The sequence below is a fragment of the Stegodyphus dumicola genome, chromosome X1 (genome assembly GCF_044657685.1).
Source record: "Stegodyphus dumicola isolate Sdum_Otavi_A_Nest chromosome X1, ASM4465768v1".
Taxonomy (NCBI): domain Eukaryota; kingdom Metazoa; phylum Arthropoda; class Arachnida; order Araneae; family Eresidae; genus Stegodyphus; species Stegodyphus dumicola.
Genome location: NC_140780.1, coordinates 177871102 through 177894349, shown reverse-complemented (window position 1 = coordinate 177894349; position 23248 = coordinate 177871102).

The window sequence follows — 23248 nt, the reverse complement described above, 5'->3', positions numbered from 1 at the left end:
CTTTAGCTCAGTACTCACTGCATAACATGACGTCGTCCTCCGTCACCTGTCACCTGCATGACATTACATACTAACATATACTTATCGTGTAGCCTGATTATCCAAGAAACAGGTATTATATCTGCTTCGGACAATTTCTTCCCACAACCTTTGTTTAGAATTCATGAAGATATGGGGTGAAAATAAAAGAAAAGTAGCGGTGATTTTCGTTAGCATAATAGCCTAAACATTTATGATTTTATGGGACACTAAGTTTTCAATGAATCTTGATAAAATAATGAAAAATGCAAAAGAAAAGTTTCACTCAATGATATCCATAAAGCTCGTTATTCGGCTTTAATGTGTTTGTAGATTAGCTGCAACGGTATAAAATAACACTAAGTATGTAGGAAATTGGATAAGACCAAAATGTTCGTCATTATCGATCATATTATCTAGAGGTCCATAATCATATTATCTAGAGGTCCATAATCATATTATCTAGAGGTCCATTATCATATTACCTAGGGGTCCCTTATCTTATTATCTAGGGTTTCATTATAAACCGAATTCTCTATAGAAGAGTTTGACTGCATATTAAATCGTGCCTGCTTAAAATTTTCATGGCTTGTGGATTAATCTGGGGAGGTAAACTGAACTATCAGCTGCTAAGTAATGATCAAAAGTCCACTTGTGATTGAGACAATGATATCCATAATCATTCAAAGGAAACTGACATGTCTAAGGTGTTATTATGCTTCATAAAGAATAAAAAATTTCTTCGCTCATAAATTCTTCTTATGTTCCTTCTTTCTATTCTTTTCTTTGGAAAAAATTCGCGGTGCTGTTTGCCATTTTATAGAAGTTGTTGTCTAAACCAGAACGTTTTAATTATTGTGGATTAAAATTAAAAAAAAGACAGAGACAAGTCGTGAAATCGCATCACATTGTTGAAGATTGAATCAGATTTTAACTAAAGAAAAAATAATTGATTGTTTGCTTTGCTGTTTTTGCTACTTAATTTTCTGTTTACTATTCTTATTAAGTTTTAGAATAAGGTATAAATAAGCTTTTGGACTTTTTCTTAATAGGATTGATTCATTAAGAAATTTTATAAGAATTAATCGCTTGTGTTTAATATACGAGTAGTATACTTTTATTTTATTCTTTATGTATTCTCCCTTTGTTTTTCAATTATAATATAATAAACTCTTGTTTGTTCTTAAATGTTTTGTGATTTGTCCTATAACCATGACAATATGTATTTATATGGTTGTAGGAGATTCTTAAAAGCGTGGGAATGGTATTTAACTGAAATTTCATTTCAAACTGCAACTTAACATCTTGACATCTCGAAATATACGTTTTCATCAAATAAGGCGTTTTGACTCATTTCGATTTTGAAACATTTTGTTTAACGTAATTTTCGTACATTCTGCAAGTGAAACGACTCTTTTTTCGACTTCAGTTGATAGTTAACTTATAAAACCCATATTCCCTATAAAACTGATGAAATGAATCAGATGTTGACGAATTATTTCAATTTCTGTAATAGGTAATTACGTCTCGAAAGTCCACCTTTTCAGCATCTAGCTCAGTAGTGTATCGGATGTCAAAAACACTTTTTTCATCGCGTGGCTGCTCAAGCCATCTAGCAAATCCACCTACAATAGGAAAAAATATCATTTGGCAAAAATCATGAGCAGTGGCCATTTCCAGGTCAGAAATATTTCGAATAAAATGATACGATTGGTTCGGAGAGTGCATTATCGACAATACGAACAATTTCCCAACAATAGCATCGCTCGTCCGGAAGGCAAGTCAATTATGATGTTTTTATAGATTTATAGATCAAAACATGAGTTTGGATATTAGTTATATCGGAGCTCTAGGCTTATTTTTTTGTGTATGTGGAACATACAGCAATATAATTATGAAATTTTTGTCATCCACATAAAAGTAGAGTAGAGAAACGTAATTGTAATCTTTCGAAGCCCTAAAGGAGGTTATCTAGATTATAGAAAGCTGCATGCATACTATTATGACTGCTTTGTAATGATAAAAAAATACCATTATGTTATATGTTTACACATATAAAAAGCAGATATATGAGAAACAATCTAAATAATATTTTATGTAATATTTTATGGGAATACAAAACAAGACCAGTGGCAAATAAAACATTACTAAAAAGAATAAGCATTTTAAAAGCGTATAACTAAAGCTGTTTCCTCAGTGGCTTTCGTTCAATTAAAAGTCTGAATAATTTTAATTTTTTATCATTACAACAACCTCTGAAAAAGCAAAACTGTTATTAACCACTCACTCAAGTAAATATTTAGTTCTTTTTAGTTTTGTAAATTTCGATTTTAAATTTCACGTCTCTTTCTTTTTATATTATATTTTGTATATAAGTTCGCTATTAATCAGTTATATTTAGAATTAAAATATTGTTTAGTTTTTGAGCTCTTCTATCACTCTCTTAGAGGTAGTTCATTCCTGGATTCTTTATAGTTCTGATTTTTTATTTTTACTTTTCATGGCATCTCAACTTTTCATTTGATTTTGATAATATTTTATTAAATTCATTTTAAGCATGCCTTATTCTATTTCATTACTTTCGATTTTATCTGACATCTTGTGAAAGTTAAAGGTTTTCATAATTAATCTTAAAAGCATGAAAATTTAGAATGATCTTCAATTTTTATTAATGTATATACCACGAAATTCCATTGCTAATTTCCTTCGTGCAAATGCAATCTTCTGTTTGGTTTTGCCTTGAATTGTCATTTCTTCTTCAGTTTGCTTGAAATATTTGGAAATCTTGAAATATTTGGTAGACGTTTCCTACATTGTATAAGAATTAAATTATAGTCATTTAAAAGTTGCTAAATCTGCAGTAACTTATTTTATTATTGAATATTATTCTAAAATTCAAATTATTTACTAGCAATTAAAGAAGGTCTTACTACTCGTATTTAGTGGCGAAAGCTCATTTTCCAGTCACCTAATATCTTCATTCTAATAATTTTCGAACAGTAAATGTACTGAAATACCGATTATATGTTATTATGTGGGCCAATAAAATGTTCGTGTATTTTCGGGTATCCAGAGAGAATTTGGATGATACAAGAATGATCTTGTAATATTGCATTTTATGTATGGGCACCGTGAAGAATCAGCTGAGTATTTTAAATGAATGACAAGAAAGTTAGGTTATTGCCTAAAACAGAGTTTCATTAAAATATTAATAAAATTTGTGTACAGTGTCTTTTTTAAGACCCATGTTATTATCCTTTATATATATATATATATATATATATATATATATATATATAATATAATATTATTCTTATATAATAAAGGTGCGCAGAGGTATGATGTCATAAAATTCAAAGTCCCAAGAGTTTATTTACTCCTGTAATAAAACTTGTTTCTATACTTCCCAGTGCTAAAAGTGACAACCTTTGCTATTTTATCGTTAATCTCTCACTTTTCTACCAAAATTGCATTGATCTAATAAACTTCTACAACCATTATCATTATTTTTCCTTCCCTCCATTCTGTTTCTTCTTCATTTATATCTCCAAATTCTTGAATACTAGAAATAATTTCAAAGAGGCCACAAGGTTCTATTCTTTTCATACGCAAAACTTTCCTAATTTAGGATATGGAAATTATTATTTTTTCAGCGATGAATTAGCGTTAGGTTTTTATCTTCAATCTGAGACTTATCAATGAGAGTTATCAAGAAACATTTGTTTCTTGTAAAAGCCCACAAGTAATTAATTTTTTTCAAATACCAGACGAAAAACGTTTTTGAGGAAAAAAAACGGTTAGATACACAGCAATACGAATAATCCTCACACTCCTAATTGGAAATTCAGAGTAGATTTACCCGTCTTCTTTTTGACATACATGCACTTAAAAGTGACAAAGGGAAGGTAAGAAGAATCAAGGTCGAATATTTTTAATGTGATGAGGCTTAACTGTCCACCATTTCAGTTCATGTTCTAGATGTAGAATATAGAAGTAGTTAAAGACGAGAATTTCATGAAACTGCTCTGTAGCACTGAACTGAATGTGAATATCCGAGTGATCAGTTTAATTGTGTATTAATGCATTCAAGCTGATTACACTGCAAATCACTAGTGAAGAATGCATTTCTTGTTTGCATCATAATTTTGAATCGTTCAAACTTATAATCTCTTTGTTTGGAATGTTATTTTGTGTTCTGTTGTTTGTTTTGCGTTCATTCTATAAGGTATTTTTGGCGCTCGAATTAAAAATGGTAGTGGATGATGATTCTCCACCACCAGAATTTGCTATTGGGTCCCCTAATCTCCAGTCGCTCTTTAAAAGGGGGAGTATATGAGGTATTTCTCCCACATTCTTAGCATTCTTTCGTGGTGTAGTGGTTAGCACACTCGGCGCGTATACGAGACGTCCGAAGTTCGAGTCCCGGTGAGGGCATTGCTCATTTTTCATGTCTCCTAGCATCAAAAAATCCTAATGTCTATACAGTGGTGCCCGAGCTAAAAGATGGTGGATAACGATTCTTCACCGCCAGGATTTGGCGATTGGGTCCCCTAATTCCCAGTCGCATTATAAAAGGGGAAGTATATAAAGTATTTCTCCCGCCTCCTTAGCATGCCTTCGTGATGTAGTGTTCAGTACGCTCGACGCATATTCGAGAGGCCCGCGGTGGGAAACCCGGCCAGGGCTTTACTCATTTTTCATGTCTCTTGCTGCGAAATAACCTGTCTCTACAATTCTACTTAAAATCGTTTAAATTCGGTAAAATTTCTAAAACGCTGAACGAAGCAATCTTTCACCTAACGACTCACAGCGTACACTTCAGTGGTAAATCGTTCACTTCTAATCTTGAACAAACGACCTGCGGTCCAAATGCCAAAAGATCGAAGGTCCTACATAAATTCACTCTAAATCACAAAACTGTGAATTGAAGGCCCATTAATCTATTCCTATTTTTTTCTTTTTTTAACCTTTTGCCTTTTTTAAAGCTATAGCTAAACACTCACAGTTTTCCAACTTACTTTTTAGAAAATTATTAATTTTACTTAATTCTAATTGTCACAAATCTTATACTCTTAAACATTCCGTAAACTGATATTTTATTATCGCATCTTTTTTTCTATGATCCGTTTTTTATATATCTGATTTTATCTTCTCAATATACATTCAATATTTAATCACCAAATTTTCCCCATTTACTTTTTAATAATACTAACACTATAAAAAATTCATTCAGATTTGTTAATAAGAACATTTATCTTCAAAATTTAGTTACTGTCCTTTTCGTTCCTAAATCGCTATTCGTTAATAGTCAATTAGATCAAGCGAGAATTCCATTTCTTTTTACATTGTTACTGAAAAACTGAAGTCTGTCAGTAACGTTTCTGTATATAAGACCCATTTTATTTTTCAATAAATTTGTTATTCTTAAATTAAAGAACTGGATACGTTAATCAATTTCATTCCAGTATCTCCTGGTCGCATCACTTTATTTGCAGTATTTTGAGACCATGTTGTTTTAACAACTGCTCTTCATCATCGAGTCTAATGAAAAAAAATTCACATTCTCTGGATAGCAAGAAAGAGAATATAACAAATAAATTATCTACTTTAAATTCTACTGTTCTTAGTATTCAGGTCACATTTGAACTTGAATTTCGCAGCATTACTTTTCCCTGATACCTTTTAATATGCCATAAGTTTATTTTCAAATTATAATTTTTACAGAAACTATATCTTCAAAACTATAGTTACAATTTTCTGTTTCTTTTCTTCCTCACGTCCATACATATTGTTACGAATTTGGTATTTAAACAGCTAATGTTAGTAGACTTATAAATTAAATTGTTTTATTCCCCGTGCAGTGCAGCGCGTGACGAATATTATGAGAAAGCTAAGCCGAAAAAATTAAAAATACAAGAACACGTGCATTTAATAAATAAATAAATATCTCTTTTTGATTTGGAGAAAATTCCACAAAATTCTCGCGCGCGATTTAAAATTTTATAAAAAGGAGGAAAAACCTCTCAATTTAGTTATCTTGTTGTTGTTTTAAGAGTTTGTTTGGAAACTGCTCTTGTTGACTGTAGCGAATTCGCGGATTAGATTTCTCTAGCTATTTTGAATTAAGTTCTCTTGAACATTTGAGTAGTTAAAAGATAACTACTGGGAGATATTTTGTAATACTGAACGAATATCTGAGGAAAATTAAGCATTTTTGTTGTGATAATAATAAATTTTTTTTCATTTTTTATCGGACTTGTGCATTCATTTCGTAACGAACCCGTACGCACGCAACAATATATATGTATGAATGAATGTAATTCTAATTAATATAATTCTTATTGATATAATTTGGTACAAAATGTCTCGTAAGTTCACTAGAGATCTGATATTATTACATTCTATTTAAATTACACCACACCTGCTAAAACAAAATAAGAAACAAAAGCAAAACACGAAATAAAAAAAAAATTATTTAAGGGATACGCGCGAAATTGATCCAAGAGATTAGTGTAGCATTACTATACCACACGGCAAATAATAAATCAAAGACATACAAAAACACATCTATTAAGACCATCACATCGCTAAAGACCAAAAGGTTTGGGAAAATGTGCAATAGAAACGTCTCGTTAAAAACGGGTGTGATACCCTCTAACTGAAATGCATACTTGACAACGACGAGGCAAGGTGGGATAATGTCATTGATCGCTTGTTGTGGCAGTAGCACTCATTTCTGTAGTAATGAGGGTCAGAGTTCATGGAGGGTTCATTGCGATCTGCTATCCGTCGTCTCAATATATCCCACACATGCTCTATGGGATTCTTCCGGTGATCTAGCAGCCAGCGACAGATGTGGAAGGGTTTTACTCTCCAGATAACTACGTACCACTGGAGTTCTATGAGGCCAGGCATTATCGTCCATAAATATCGCCTCAATACCCATTGCAGCTATAAAAGGATGCAGAATTTTTCCGCGATATCGGACGGCTGCGACGGATCCAGAAGAAATCACGTAAAGTTCGGTGCGGCTGTTCATTGCTATCCCAGGCCATACAAGTAAGTCTTCTCTTCTGTAATAGTTGGTCTTTTTCGGCAATGTCTGGGGTCAATGATCCTTGGATGATCGAAAAGCGTGTCTCTGGCTGTCGTCATATCATTACCATTTGGAAATCATTTTGGATATTCAGTCGAGGTTCATCCGAAAAGAGTACGTATCCCCACTGCTCTTGTGTCCAACTGCAATGTTCAGGGGTCCAATTCAACCACGCTCTGACGTGTGATTGGAGGAAAAGAAACACAAACCACAGGTCTTCGGGCGTACAATCCACCTTCATGCAGTCGATGCGACACAGTCTGGCCAGATATGGGTTGTCCTGCAGATTCCGACGCCAGCTGAAAGACGCTGTTACTGAATCACAGCGTCTTTCACATAGCAACAGGAAGCGATCGTCTGCCGGTGTGGAAATCTTCCGGTGTCCAAATCCACGTCTTCTACAGGGGTTGCGGTAAAGTCGCTGAACACTGGTAGTTCGGTCCGAGGTTCGAATCCCGCGAACGGGCTGGCTGCATGGGTGTTTTCGTGTTTTACCCCATGTGTAACGTGTATACAAACCAGTTTCCCTTAGAAAGTCCTCCACGAAGGCATCCCTCCCCTTAGGCAGATAGCCCTGGTGTGCTTTGCCATAATTAAATACACCACACCACTTCTACAGGGGTTGCAACATCTCGACAACCATACAACACCATTTGGTAGCGCAAAAGGTCTCTTCAGCTCTTGCTTTCCGCTTTGGCTATCTTGGATTGCAAGAAAATATTCGCTGCCTACAAACTGATTCATAGGTCCGGCATGACCTTTTTCAAGACGTTGCAGTATGACTGAGGGATTACGTTTTATGCTAATTTTGATTGCCTATTTACATTTGGCGATGCAACCTAGACCTCATATGTACATTTCATGTTTCAATTCTCCTTTTTACATTCGTACCTTTTCTTTTAGCATTTGTTGCTTATTGTTTTAGTATGAGTGTAATTTGTAATGAACTAACTCACAAATTTGCAAAAGGGGTAAAAATTATTCATTTCAAAAAATTTTATAAGTTTTGAAAATATTGCGTTTTTAAGGAATAAGAAGAAAATTTTTCTCTGTCCATTTAAGTGTATATACAGTAGAATTAATCTAACGCCAAATCAAAGCAAGGGAAGAAATTCTTTTCCATACGAAATAAATTCGTATAATATTCAAAAGTGAAGGAGAATTTAATTTATATCTTTCTCAGATGAAAACTCTTCAAGTTACAGATAAACAGAACATTTAAATACGTTTTTTTTTCCTTTTTCAAACGACTCTCATACGGATTTTATTTGATTAAAATATTTGGCTATTTTTATTTTATAACATTTTGAAGAGCGTCTGTGAAAAATAGTCGTTATGTAATATTTAAATGGGATAATACAATCCGTCTTCATGAACCAAAGCAAAATATCAATAAAAATAAGCTAATAAATTTGAATAAGAATTCTAATAAATTCCCGGAGACATTTTAATGCTTTGATAGATTTTTATAATAAACGAATACTTGTATTCACATATTACATTTCTGCAGTTAAAATTTTATCTAATGTATAAATTCTTAGTAACAGATTATTGATGGAACAATTTCGTTTGCTGAACATGTAAAAAAGTTTATCAGCTTAAAAAAAACGAAAAAGGTAAATTTAAATAATTGTATGTACGTAATATTTGTTGTATTTGATAAACTCTTAATGCAACTTGCAGTTTCCATTTCTTAAGAGACTTCACAATTTGTTTAAGTATAAAAGTTTCTCTCTAATAAAATATCTCTGCTCTCAAAGCTCTGATAACATTAGACCATATTTTTAAGAAACTGTATGATAAATAATCACCTAAAGAAAAATAATCTGAAACCACTTTTATATAAAACTAGAACTATGCTCAATATGCATAAGCTCATAAGAAGAGTTTGAGAATGTTCTGTTTTACACACTCAGCCTCCCGTCGTCACATCAATAAAAAATACTACATAACTTTCGCTATTTCCAGAGCTTTCAGCACTTTGTGACAAGCTTGTTTTTGAATCAATGTTCTTGTATACTCTGCTAAGAAAATTATTATGTCACTTGCATTTAACATTTTACTGATTTTAATTACAATCAACTAGTTTCTTTCTTTTTCCAATAAGTAAAAAAATTGTGTTTTAGTATATAAAAATAGGAAAATAAATTTTCTCTCCTGTTTAGTTTCCTTTTATTCAAGAAGTACAAAACTAACACAATACATTTGTTATACGTAATTTAGCACAGTATTCAATTATGCATCAAGATTATGGCCCTATATAAATTAATATCAAAGAAATTTCGAATATTGAGTTATCCTTCAGCAAACATTCAAATTTCTCTTAAGGTCTCTTAAAAGCAGCAATCGTGCGTCTTTGCCTTTAACATTTCGAGAGACAACTTGATACATAATTCAGCCTATGACTGAAAAGAAAGCCATATCAAACATTAATCTTCTAAAATTGGTTCTTAAAAATAAGTTAATTGTATGAATGTGTATGAAATTATAGTTTACTGGTCTGCATCACCTCCTAGATAGGTTAATTCTAAACAAATAATGACCTCTGAGAAGCTCTAGTCAAGGTTAATATTAATAAAAAATGCCCGCGATACAAAATTGATTGCCTGTGTAACAATTTTGCAGATATATACTATCTGAGACAAAAGGAGAGCTGACAAGGGTTTTGAAATAAAAAAGAACATATCTGTATTTTGCAAAAGTTAATTTTTAATTGCCTTTTTTTTCCCCTTGATTTAAAACTAAGCAGGAACATCCAACGACCCAATGAATCAAGAAGGTCAAATAGTTTACTAACATCATAATACTTCTTATAACATAATGTTTATCCAAATGGCAACACCAACTTTTCCAGTGGAAGCATATGCTGAGCTCACCTTAAATATCTAAAAATGACACATATTCACTTGTATCTGTGCTACTCCTGTCTTGTGATTGTCTTTCTTATGTATTAATCGATTCGATTACAAAACAGCGATGTGCGTATTTGATAAATAAGCTACTGGATCGAGCAAATAAAGGTATTCTAAATTTTATTGCTGAGTGTTTCTTAGAATCAGATTCACCATGATTATCCTTACACTGTCTGTTCAAATGGACAGTCACAATTGTTTTAAATCTAAGCGCATTACTTTGGAATGCTATTTATGAATTTCTAAATCTTCCGTTGTGATAATAAGGCAGTTACCAACTTGGATATCAAGTTTTGCTGACGACTCATTTTCTTTACCCAAAGATTTTCAGTAGGGTTAATGCTTTCTGACCTTTTCGACAGCTACAACTTATTTCCTCTTAGTGCCAACAAATCTGTCACTAACTTCGACAAATAGCAAGCCACGTTATCCTTCTGGAAGATAAAATACTACAAGATAACATTCTACAAGTTAATGTCTCATACGTGCTCTAAAATTTCCACATAGTTCCTGCTACTGAACGTTAAATGTGCCATCATTATTTACAGATGAAGTGTAGTAACACAGCATGCGTTTCAGATAATTTTCTTTCTAAAAATCATTGTTACATAAATTGCATTCATTAAATTTATACTTACTAGCAATTAATTTGAATTAAATATCAGTCCCAGACATTTTCATTTTAAACACGAGGAAAAATATACAAAATTTACATTTTATCAAATTTTAGAGAAGTAAAAAGATTTTTAAACAACTTTATTTAATAGATATAGGTGAAATATCAGCCAGTCGGCTTTAAAATAATATAAAAGGGTTGTCTAAATCAGAACCAGAATAATCATCTGAAAAACTAAAATGTTTATTCAAAATATATTTTTTCAAATTCTTGTTGGAAAACTCCTCGGTAAAAATTTGAAGTTTCTAAAAAAATAGCAATACTCAATATCATTATGCATTTTAATGTTTGTTTTAACCGTACTGCTTCGATGTTATTTTAGTTATACAAACTTCACGATATAGCAGGGACTCGGATTGAATTAGGCATGTAACTTCAGGTGCTTTTAAGTTTATTTTGCTTCAATCCTGCAGCTATAGCGCAGGACGGGTTTAAAAAAATTATTTATAATTTTTAGTCTACTATTATGTTTCTTTTTGAATGTATACACGTATATATATTTAAACAAATTTAAATTCTAAACAGATACGTATAAAAGTAAAAAAGTAGAAAAGCAAATTTAAATTCTAAAAAGAAAAAAAAAGCCAAAATAATTTAAAATAATTTAAAAATATGCAAACATGTAAAAGATTTAATTCTCGAACTAATCTACAATATCATTTAAATTCAGAAGCATAAATAAGTCTGTCTCCTGCCTACTCTACGATCATTCACATATGCATTTTTTAAAAAAATTGTTTAATTTAATTTTAATTTATTAAATTAGTAGATTTATTTTCATGGATAGATTTTACACTTGATTTGCTTATGCTTCTGAATTTAAATGATATTGTAGATTAGTTCGAGAATTAAATCTTTTACATGTTTGCATATTTTTAAATTATTTTAAATTATTTTGGCTTTTTTCGTTTTTTTAGAATTTAAATTTGCTGTTCTACTTTTTTACTTTTATACGTATCTGTTTAGAATTTAAATTTGTTTAAATTTAAATTTCATTCCTTGCAGCAATGGCGCAAAGAATATTTAATTAAATATGTATTTAAATTTAATTTTTTTAATTAAACTCAATTAATTCTTATGATACATGTATATATATAGAGAGAGAGAGACTTAAAGATTCTAAAGTTAAAAGCAAATTGTAGTCAAAGCATGATTATTCCTCAACAATATTAATATTAGCAATCACGTGAAAGAGGTTTAACACAAAATCCAAACATATCAAAATTAAAATAAATAAGAATTCATAGTAGTAAAATTCTAAAATTAAAAATGAAAATGCAAAAGGTAATAAATATAAAAATAATAATTAATCTACTTTTACTCTGAAACTGCAATTCAGAACTCATCAGAAGAAAATTAATCAAAGCTTCATAGAAGTCGATTAATATGTTTCGATAACGCCTTTCGTTCTCCTGGTCCATTTGAAATCAAAACCCGAAAAACGAATCTATTAAATTTTCATCTAAGACACTAAAATGCATATGAAACCGAAAACTCGAATCTTAAATGTAGCAGGATTTTCCCTACACGACTTCGATACAATTGGTAAAATGCATAAAACACAACATTGTGCTAAACTGACTACTCAAAATAATAATAATAATAATAAAAACACAAAACTTTGCATTATGTAAAAAGACCACTCAAAAACATTCAGTTGGCTTAAAATCATTATATGCAAATCGGAAATTCAACAAATTATCTTTTAAACAACACTCAAACATTGGGTGGTCCCCGATTATGCTAAACTAAACTTTTAATACCAAGAAAACGTTTTTGCAAAGATTCTTTAAATAATAAAATCAAACCTGAGCTTTATCAGCTAAAACTGGAAACCAATCAGAAACAAAAATTGAAAAAAACGCAAACTTGCTGAAATCTTAGGATGACCTTCTAAATGAAAATATACTCAATTCTTCAGACGACAAAACTGTTTTCTTTGAAGAATTCAAAGCTGTTCTGTAGCTGCAAAAAATTGTAGTTCTTTGAAAAAGAATGGGATAAGGTTCAAAGTGTCCAATAGCAGAAGTAAGTATTTTTAAGCCTATTTTACTTCAATCCTGCAACTGTAGCGCAGGGTGGGTATAAAAATTTGCTTTTAATTTTAGCCTCTTCTTATTTTTCTTTATATATATATGTATATATATATATGTGTGTGTTATGTATATTTATACATGCAATTATTAGCAGTATACTTAATCATATGTATATCTGATGTGCGTTCAGGGTACAAAATAGAATACAAGTATAAGTAAAGCTCGCCAGTGGCCGAGCGGTAAAGTCGCTGAACACTCCCGGTAGTTCAGTCCGGGGTTCCTATCACAACGAATGAGCTGGATGCATGGAAGTTTTCGTGGTCTTCTCCGTGTGTAATGTAGATACGAGCCAGTTTCCCTTAAAAGTTCTCCACATGATATCCCTTCTTTTGGCGGATACCACAGTGGGCACTTCCGTAATCAAATAAGAAAGAAAAAATATATAAACAACGCGTCCACAAATTCTTGACCCATCTTTTATTTTCGCAATATTTTTCGCTGTACCCGGCTTTTATTATTTTATCGTTGGTCGTACAATTATAAATATGTTTTAAATGAACTTTTTCATGTTTTGACAATTTTAAATTTACAAAAACCAGTTTTATAAAAATTACAAAATGTAACTTTTATACAGTCCTCTGAAACCTATACGTATATTTAAAAAAGCTGTATTCATTATAAGAAATAAAACATGAAAGGTTAATTTCCATATGGAAAAAACTGACAACGATATTCAAGTTCAGAATTCAGGACACTTAACGTCATTTCTACCTTGCCTTGAGAGTGCGGATTGATAATTTAATTAGAATATTTCGAGGTCGATTTCTTGCCTTAAAACCATTTGTTGATACTCTTTTGCTATTGGCTAATGCGCAATATTCTTTAATTTATAATTTTCATGCAACTGTTATGCCGAAAGAATTCACAAAAGTGGTTTATAAATTTTCAAGTTCTAAGAATATGTCCTCATAAGAACTAATTCTCATAAAGTTTTGCTATTTTAGAATCATTACCTAATTATGAAATCAAAATTTCATTAAAGGAGAAATATATTTAATTTTTCAATTCATGCAAACAATACTACGAGTTGGCTATGTGTCAATACTGAAAATCTGCGAGTTTTTCCCTCCTACAATACGAATTCTATGTTTCTGTGAATAGATTTTTTAAAACTTTTTTTTTATTTTTCTATAGTTTTCACGACAATATACATAAAAATACTCTCACTTAATCTATTAGCAGACAAACACACAAAAATTTCAAATTGATATTTCATTTTAGTTGCGTACAAGTGCAATATTTCGCTCATGAAATTGTGTACGGCTCTTGAATGTAATCATAAACTTTAAAATATAACATCTGTACCTTTTGTCATGTGGGTATCAAACGTTCTGCATTTCACGTTTTATAATGAATATAGGTTTTTCCTAAATATAAGTATAGGAATCTGGAGGACGAATAAAAATTTAGATTTCTTAATTTTTGCCAAATTGATCTTTTCAGTTTTAAAGCTGCCAAAACGCGAATTTTTGTGTTATTTAAAACATTTTTTATAAATGGAAGTACTTGTATATGTCTACGATCGACGACTGAGAAACTAAAGGTCAGTTAACGACTTAATGTTAATATAGTGTTTATAACATATAAAACAGAGGAAATTTCTTAATTTGTCTTAACATGTCATCAATTTTCTTCTTTCATGCGTTTGATAAAATGAAATACTATTAAGGAAAATATTCGTGGGTATTACCCCAAAACACTTAAAGAGTTTTTGTTAAAATCTAATTTAGTAAACCGTAATGTTTATCTAATATTATCTCAGATTCGGTCCAGATTCCAAAATAATTCAATTTTATTTCTTATTCACTGTGGCAGGAATTACTTCTGAAAGGTGATGGTAAGGAAAGAAGAGAAGATGCACTCGAATTTCGTCCCCAACATATTTTGGATCAGAATCGGGATGGAGTTTAGAAAAACATTCTGTCACCAACAAAGTACTCAGGTTTTCGCTAAAAACAAATTACTCTGTACTCTAATCTATGTTCGTTCTTGGGGTTGTTCTGTTGACTATTCGCCAGATTATAGAAAATAGCAACAGCAAAAACACATTAGTTATAGCCTTAAGCTTCCCACAATTAAAAAAAACTTCTAGTTTACTATGGAGTTACTCAGCTCAGATTAGGAAAGCTTATTAACTTTCAAAGCTTACCAGTATTCCTCATTTAAGAAATCATCAAGGATTTTTATCGTATTCAGATATAATTAATTACACCTATTCCTATTCCTAGGTTTTAAATACCCGCTGAATCTGTTCTTGCATAATGGGGAAACCATATAATTAGAAAGCAGTCATACATTGTGAGCATTATTCAGATAAGTCACAAATGTTTTCAGAATATGTATAATTTTCATATATCCGAGATGTAAAAACCGAAAATATAATAGATAAAAGAATTAACTTCAATCTTCGTTAACCTTCGTATCTGTCAGTATCTCTACATACGCCTTATCATTATGGTTACCTTCTTCATCACTATCTTCACAAATGATGTCGTTAAATTACTACAGTGCATCATAAAATATTTCCAAACGAACGTATGTTCAATTTTCTGGTATCGCACTGGTAAAGTAAACAGTCGTTTAAAAACCAAGGGTTTTATTTATTGTAAATTTAGTTAATAAGAACTTTTAACAAATACATGATTACTTATCGTAATCTTGGCCCAACAAAAATTAAAACTCATGAGTAACTTTCAAAAACCCTATTTAAAGGTTAGGTTAGATTAATTCATTAAGCCGAAGCAACTCGAGGACTATTTGCCTATAGACCTTTTGTGGGTCACCTTTTTAAGCGAAACTGTCTCGTATTCACATTACACATTGGGAAAGTCTACGAAGCCTCCTAACAACCAACCAGTTCGCCAGGGCTTGAAACTGAGCCGAACTGCCAGTGCTTAGCGACATTTACCGTTTGACCGCTGACAAGCTGCATCGATTTTAAAGAACGCATTAGCATAGATTTTATAGTACTTCTTGTACTTATTCTAGATTATGACTTTTAGTATTTTTCCAAAGCAATAATGAATTGCTCCAGAAAATCTTTCCGGTTATTTCAAAAAATTAACTACCTAAAATATGGTTAACACGGACGCGCAAACTTCATTTTAAAATAGACTATGCATATAATTTGTTAGAATTCATGAAGTGCGAACACGCTTGTAAGTTAATAATTGGATTACTAACTAACGCAAAAGAAAGTAACCAATATCTTTCAATCAGAAAAATTTTCAAAATTCAAACTCCCATTTTTCAGTTTCTCCCATCTTTCAGTGTCTTAAGAATACAGCGCATGGGTATGGATTACATTACACAGCTTTGAGAAAAATAAAACTGAAAAAGACGCATAAAATTCATTTAGAAGAAAATAATGTACCACTGCTTTCTTTTTATTAATCTTTTACGAATATATCAAGCAAAGATATGTTTTATTGCAAAGATAAATCTACAGACAGTACGATATAATATACGGCCTTCTACATGGACTTAATTTTGCTTAAGCAAAATTCTTTTTTGTCTTTTACTAGACCTCAAATAGAGTTAACATATTTTGAGAAAGAGAATTTTCGTTTAAGAGCGTAATAGGTATAGACATATCTTTATATAAAGATTAAAAACAGTTCAAATTAGGTGCATTATAATCTGTTATCTCCGATACATTAACTTTAGGAAATCAAAATAGAATATAATCGCATCTGACTAAAATTCAGACTGCTTAGATCTGTGTTTTTTAAGATTACTCTTATAAAGTTCTGAGTATCCATACTGTTATTCATCTAAAGAGAAACACAAATAAAAAATGGAAAATCTCCAAACTCTAAAATTAAAAAAAAAATTAAGTGAAAGTAAACTAAGCACATTATATTTCAACTTGCACTTACAAATTAAAAAAGGATTTCTTCTTAATATCGCTCAAATCAAAACAGAGGTCATAATAATTGGTTAAACAGCATTTTTTATTATCTGACTAGTAATGTGATGGTCAACAAGCGGTTACAGCCGAAAACATCGCAGCAAAAATATCGCGGACGAAAATGTCGCGGAGAAAACAACGCAAGGCGAAAACGTCGTGCTACAAAACATCGTGGTACAAAACATCGTCGTCGAAAATAAAGCGGTTCAAAAACTTCGCAGTTTAAAAACATCGCCGTCGAAAATATCGTGGTAAAAAATAAAGTATCTACAAATCATCGCATGATGATAACATCGCAGACATGCTTTTTTCAGGCTTTAATAACTGTAAATGGATATTCCCATAATGATTTGTGAGCGCAAGTGATGTAAAAAAAGGATAATTTTTACTTTCACATTTTTTTATTAACTAATAAACTTTTGCTGAAAAAAATAAGAAGGAAACTTAAGCATAGAAAATTAAATGCAACTTAATAGATTATACTTTTTATGAAAAATTACCAGTAAAAACTTTATAAAAAATGATTTATTAATGGTCTTTGTTAGTTAACTATGTCGGTTTAAAATTCTATTAAGTGCTATAAGTTGCATTAATTTTCTATGCTTAAGTTTCCTTCTTATTTTCTCAGCAAAAATTTAATATTTAATAAAAAATATGAAAGTAAAAATTATCCTTCTTTACATCTTGCGCTCACAAATCATTATGGGAATATCCATTTACAGTTATTAAAGCCTGAAAAAAGCATGTCTGCGATGTTATCGTCATGCGATGATTTGTAGATACTTTATTTTTTACCACGATATTTTCGACGGCGATGTTTTTAAACTGCGAAGTTTTTGAACCGCTTTATTTTCGACGACGATGTTTTGTACCACGATGTTTTAGAACTGCGATGTTTTCTCTTTGCGATGTTTTCTCCCACGATGTTTTGTAGCACGACGTTTTCGCCTTGCGTTGTTTTCTCCGCGACGTTTTCGTCCGCGATGTTTTTGCTGCGATGTTATCGGTGGACACCTCAACAAGCCTTTTGACTAAACTTTAAATCAGTATAACAATGAACTAAATGCTTACATGTACTAATATTTAAAACAAAGCCTCTTCTAAAACACTGAAAATCTACCCAACGACAAACATAAAAGGCATAAGAGTCGTAGAGCAATTTAATCATATAAAAGATAAGTTTTCACAAATAAATAAAAATATATTTATTTTTTATCATTCGAATTTATGAAGATGATAATAAATTTGTAAAAATAATTGGTGCTTCGTAAATAGTTTAATCTATTTTCAAATTTATGAAATAGAATTATCAATAATTTTAAAACGCACCGTCAATTACCGAATTGCTTTTAAATAAAAACAATTTATAGAGATATTTAATGTTATACGGAAAATATTTTAGAACTAGTAGAGGGTAAGGGATAAAATAAAATCATTCTGCTGACCTGTTAAGAAGCAGACATGTCGTTATACTGCAATAATTAGTTTATTTATTTTTTAAGATTATAGATCATTGTATCATCTTGAAAAATGTATTATCAAATAACTTTCCTCAAATCTTGACACCTTTTTACTTAATCATACATAAAAAATGATATCAAACGTATATCTTTTTTAAAAAATATTCATCATTTATAAAAAAGGCAACAAAATACGGTAAGAATAGGTTATTTTTTAACTTGAAACCTACCTCTTTCTGAGCCCTAAATACGCTCCTATCACGGAGTCTCCGATACCCACTGCTACTATGCGAAAGCACGGTAAAAATTGTGACAGGACTTTCGATGAAATATGATTCATCAGTATACCATGAAAAAAGGTGACCTCTAGAAGAAGTAGAGCTTCAATGATATCGAACTGTCGGGGGAAAATGGAGAGTTATTTAAGATATATTTCTAGGGGTAAACACATGCAGTTATCGGTTGAAAACAAACACCTAAAAGAAGATTTATGTGCATCAAGTTTCGGGAATCCAGGTCGGAGATTCTTTGCCTATTGTCATCCTAAGCTTCGACTGTAGGCGATGACTTATAGACAAGATGATAAAAAGTCTGACAAAGAGTTGATCTTTTTTGCCGATAGACCTAAAAATGTAATGTAGCAGTTTTTGTGAAATGCATATTCAATACAAAACAAACCTTGTCCTCTGAAATCGATTTACCTGCAAAAGGCGGAAGGAAACAAGAATAAAATCATTGGCTGCTTTTCCATGTATTTTTTTATATGCGTAATTAATTGCCCATGAAAGATAACTGTAGTACTGCAATAATCTAAGGTAAATAAAAAATAAAACAGGAAATTCAGATTAATTTTCCTGAGGTTCAAAAAATTCCATTTTAAAAGTTTAGATACATTTTATTTTGCGTACGTCATTTATTGTCCAAGCTTTTATAAAACTCAGAATCATTATTTTTTCTATGCAAATGAAGATACATGCTATAAAACTACTGAAAAGAAGCTCCAAACAAGTAGATTAGTTTTATAAAATTCTGCTTTCCTTTTATTGTGTTGTTATTGAACAGAATAATGAAACTAACACAGTAGAAGAAAAATAAGATTGTTCTTGGAAAAATTTTTTTAAAGTCAGATCTGTTTATTCTTCTCACTACCTATACGCGATATTTTAAAATGATTCCACAAATAACAATATTACATAAAAAGTTTATCTTCAGTAAACGATTAAAAAAATAAGGCAGTCTTTCAGTGTACAATACATTTGGTCACGTGATAATTTTTAACAAAACTCAAATTTAAATGCCATACTATGTAAACAAAAATGTAATTAGAAACTAGTTTTTAACCTAATTCACTTTTTAATAAAGAACTGTTTCGGTAATATGCGAAACAGGTTCTGAAAGATTCTCTAAAATTATACAAAAAATGGGTGAAAGAACGATTTTAGAAGTGGTCTAAAACTTTGATTTCTGTTCATAAAAAGTTTCTAATTTTAGCATCTTTACAAAAGCGTATTTAAATCTATACCTCAAGTTCAAATTTACCTGAGGTAAAAACTATCGTTTAGAAATTTACATTCGAAAATTTACTTACATAGTTTTTTGAGCAGTCTCCAAAAAATTTAATAAATTATGTTTCATACAATTTTGACTGCAAATGAAAGACCATTGTTATTTAAAATATTCATCTACGAAAATGTGTGTGTGTGTGGTTATAGCAAAGCCTCGAGGGCTATCTGTCTAAGGGGAGGGATACCTTCGTGGAGGACTTTCAAAGGAAAACTGACTCGTATACATGTTACACATGGGGAAAACCACGAAACCGCCAATGCAGCCAGCCCGTTCGCGGGATTCGAACTTCGGACCGAACTACCAGTGTTCAACGACTTCACCGCTCGGCCGCTGGTGGGCCTCATCTATGAAAAATATTATTTTCTAAACGGCATATGTTTCACAATTTAAATTTTGGGTATTTTGATAAAATGATGTTAGAAGCTCAAGTCTAACCTAGCTTAAAATCCTTCCTTATTCGAAGCAGATTTTAAACTGGAACCACCGTTCAGTCAAAAACCTATTCAAGAAATATTTCACTGTGATATCTTTTTAAAAATATCCTACATAACATTATTATACAAAACATCTTTTCTACGAGTTATTTATCTCCGAACATTTAAAATACTGCAAACAAGAGAGACACGAGCCCACACACTCACACGCACACACACAAACATATATACATTTCGATATCGATAAAGAGCGTTGTTAGTTTTCTCTTCTTTTGCTTTAAATATAATGCATCTTGCTTTCTTTACTTTACTTCAAGAGCTGTAGTCTCCGTACTGTTACATTATGAATCACATATCAGGTCCACATCGATGCCCGGTAAATTCTAGTAATTTGGTTTTAGAAACAATTCTGGAAGAAATGGGTTTCTTTTCTGTAATTGAAAAACATCTGATTTTAAAGCTAATTCATCCAATATGTCGAGTATACAAATATTTGTTTTCCTCAAGAAGTTAAACGTTCCTCAAGTCAAGAAGTTAAAAAAGTTTGAAATTAAAAAGCTTTGATCTGATGACAGATAATCGACAATCATATTATGTTTTCCATATCAGGTAGTTGAGAAATTCGAATTTATAAGATTATGTCAATATTTATTTATTCTTTCGAAACAATGACATTTATTCTTTCGAAACAATGACTACTTTTTGTAAATGGCTGATGTGTGACAGTATTTTGACAATAACTACATGAAACAAAACAATTTATTTAACATCTCTAAGAACAGATCGTTATAACTATACATAAGATACTATTATAAAGCTAAAACTTCAGGTGCAAAAATTTCACACGACTGCCTTCCAAATCTAACATGTCTGAAATTTCACAGAAACTTCTTGTGACAGCCATATTTCTAAGACGATCACTGCCCATAGTTTTGCCTACAAAATTAAATAAAGCAGTGAGCAACTTAAATATCAGGTTCTGTAAGAAAACTACCTACACAAAAGAGAAAAATTACCTGAAAACATGGCTGATTATCCAAGGGAAGTTTCACTGTGCCACACTTTTATCATCCCAGGAAGCTATTTGTGACATTCGTAAAGCTTATATAAATATATCTCCCCTTTTTCTCGTGCATTCGTTAAACTTATAAGAGCGTTCATATTCTTTAATTTGGATATAAAGATAGAACTGTTTACCCGATGTTTCTCTTCTCCAAGGAAAATTACCCACGAATTAAATAAATTCACTCATATCTATATCTTCAATTTTATAAACATAAGAACATATCTGCAGGCACAATTTCTCTCGCATTTCCAATCTCTCTAACCAGAAATTCCGCCACTTCCCAAATATGCAATATCTGACCCTGGCTTACATTACCTACCCTAACTGTTTCATAATATTTATTTTGAAGTAATTATAGACTTCTTTATATTTCCAATATGTTATTGAACTTAAAGCGTGCATTATAATCGTAGTTCTTTAATAACTCATTCATTCGAATGAAAAACAGTGCATCACATTATTACAAAGCAAAATTGACTTTCGGATTTACTTCTCGTGAATATATTAGAAACCACTGACTGTAATTATTACAAATTATCTAAAGTCCCTGTTAAACTACTTGTAAAGGGTGTCACAAAAGGTGGTTGCCAAACTTAACATGCTGACCTGTCATACCATGACAAACATAATTTAAATAGAAACTTGTGTCCGAAAATGCGAACGGCCACCACTAGAGAAAGAAAGAAAGGATGTCGAAAGAGATGTTAATGTAACTTTTATTAAAGACCATGGTTAAATCACAAAACATGTTCAAAATTCCTACCATTCGCCACAATGCCTGCTTTACAGCGTCGACGCATGATTCACGGACACGTTCAAAATGGGCAAGTATGTCACTGACATATCTTGCCGCTTCCACGATCCTGGCGACGAGATCAATGTCCGATGTTTCTGTCATCTCATACACTATGGACTTCATGTATTCCCACAAGTAGAAATCCAGGGGAGTAAGTTCGGGGGATCGCGGTGGCCATACGACTGGTCTGTCTTTGCCAATCCAGCGATCAGGATATGCCCTATCGAGATATTACAGCACAGTGCTGCTAAAATGTGCAGGAGCTCCATCAGGCTCAAACAAAATGTTTCAGCTTGTAGCTGCTGGAACGTCAACTGCTTCCACAAAATATCACATGAGATATCCATAAAGAATTGAGTTAATATAATAAATTGATTGTTCTTTCTCCTGTAACATCCTCGCATGAAATGATCCTACTTGGCAACCCTTCATAAGCCTGCGAACATTCCCCTCTAGTGGTCGCTGTTCCCGTTTTCAGGCACAAGTTCCTAAGTAAATCTTGTTTATCATGGTATGACAGACTAGTATGTTAAGTTTGACAACGACCCTTTGAGACACTCTGTAATGTTAGGACGTTCATGTTCATCGTAAAATAGCAATCAAAATTCTTAAAAAACTCTTACACTTTTGCTTTTGTAATTTATTACCGAGGATCCTATTTCTAAGTTCTTGCCTGTTGACGTATTTTAAATTTTTTTTCTGGACTTCAGCTTTCGTATCTTCGTGTAAAAGTCAGGGCGAACAATGAAATGTTCCGAACTCATTCCAGAAGGTAATCTTGGTATGTTTTTGTAGAACTTTCAGATGACGAAGTCCTAGATAATCATGAAGTCAATATATATAATTCTTATACATATCACTATATTAGCTCTAAATGGAGTGAGAAAAAACTGACTGTTAACTTGATTTTGAAAGACTACGCTCACTAAAAAACTGCTTTTGCTTACTATTTAAACTCAATTTACACTCTGGTGAATGTTGCAGGAAAAAATAAAAATATAAAAAAGAATTAACATAAAATAATTATGTAGATTAAATAAAATTTATAAATTTATTGGAAAGATAGTCTTACAGCCGAAAAGGATATTGCTTTGCTTTAGGAAAACTAAAAGCATTTCAGGGTATGAGGATCTACATAGACCCACCTATTATTTAATCAGCTACAAAGGGTAAGATATGAAATACAAATGTATAACTATACATATATATTTAATATAT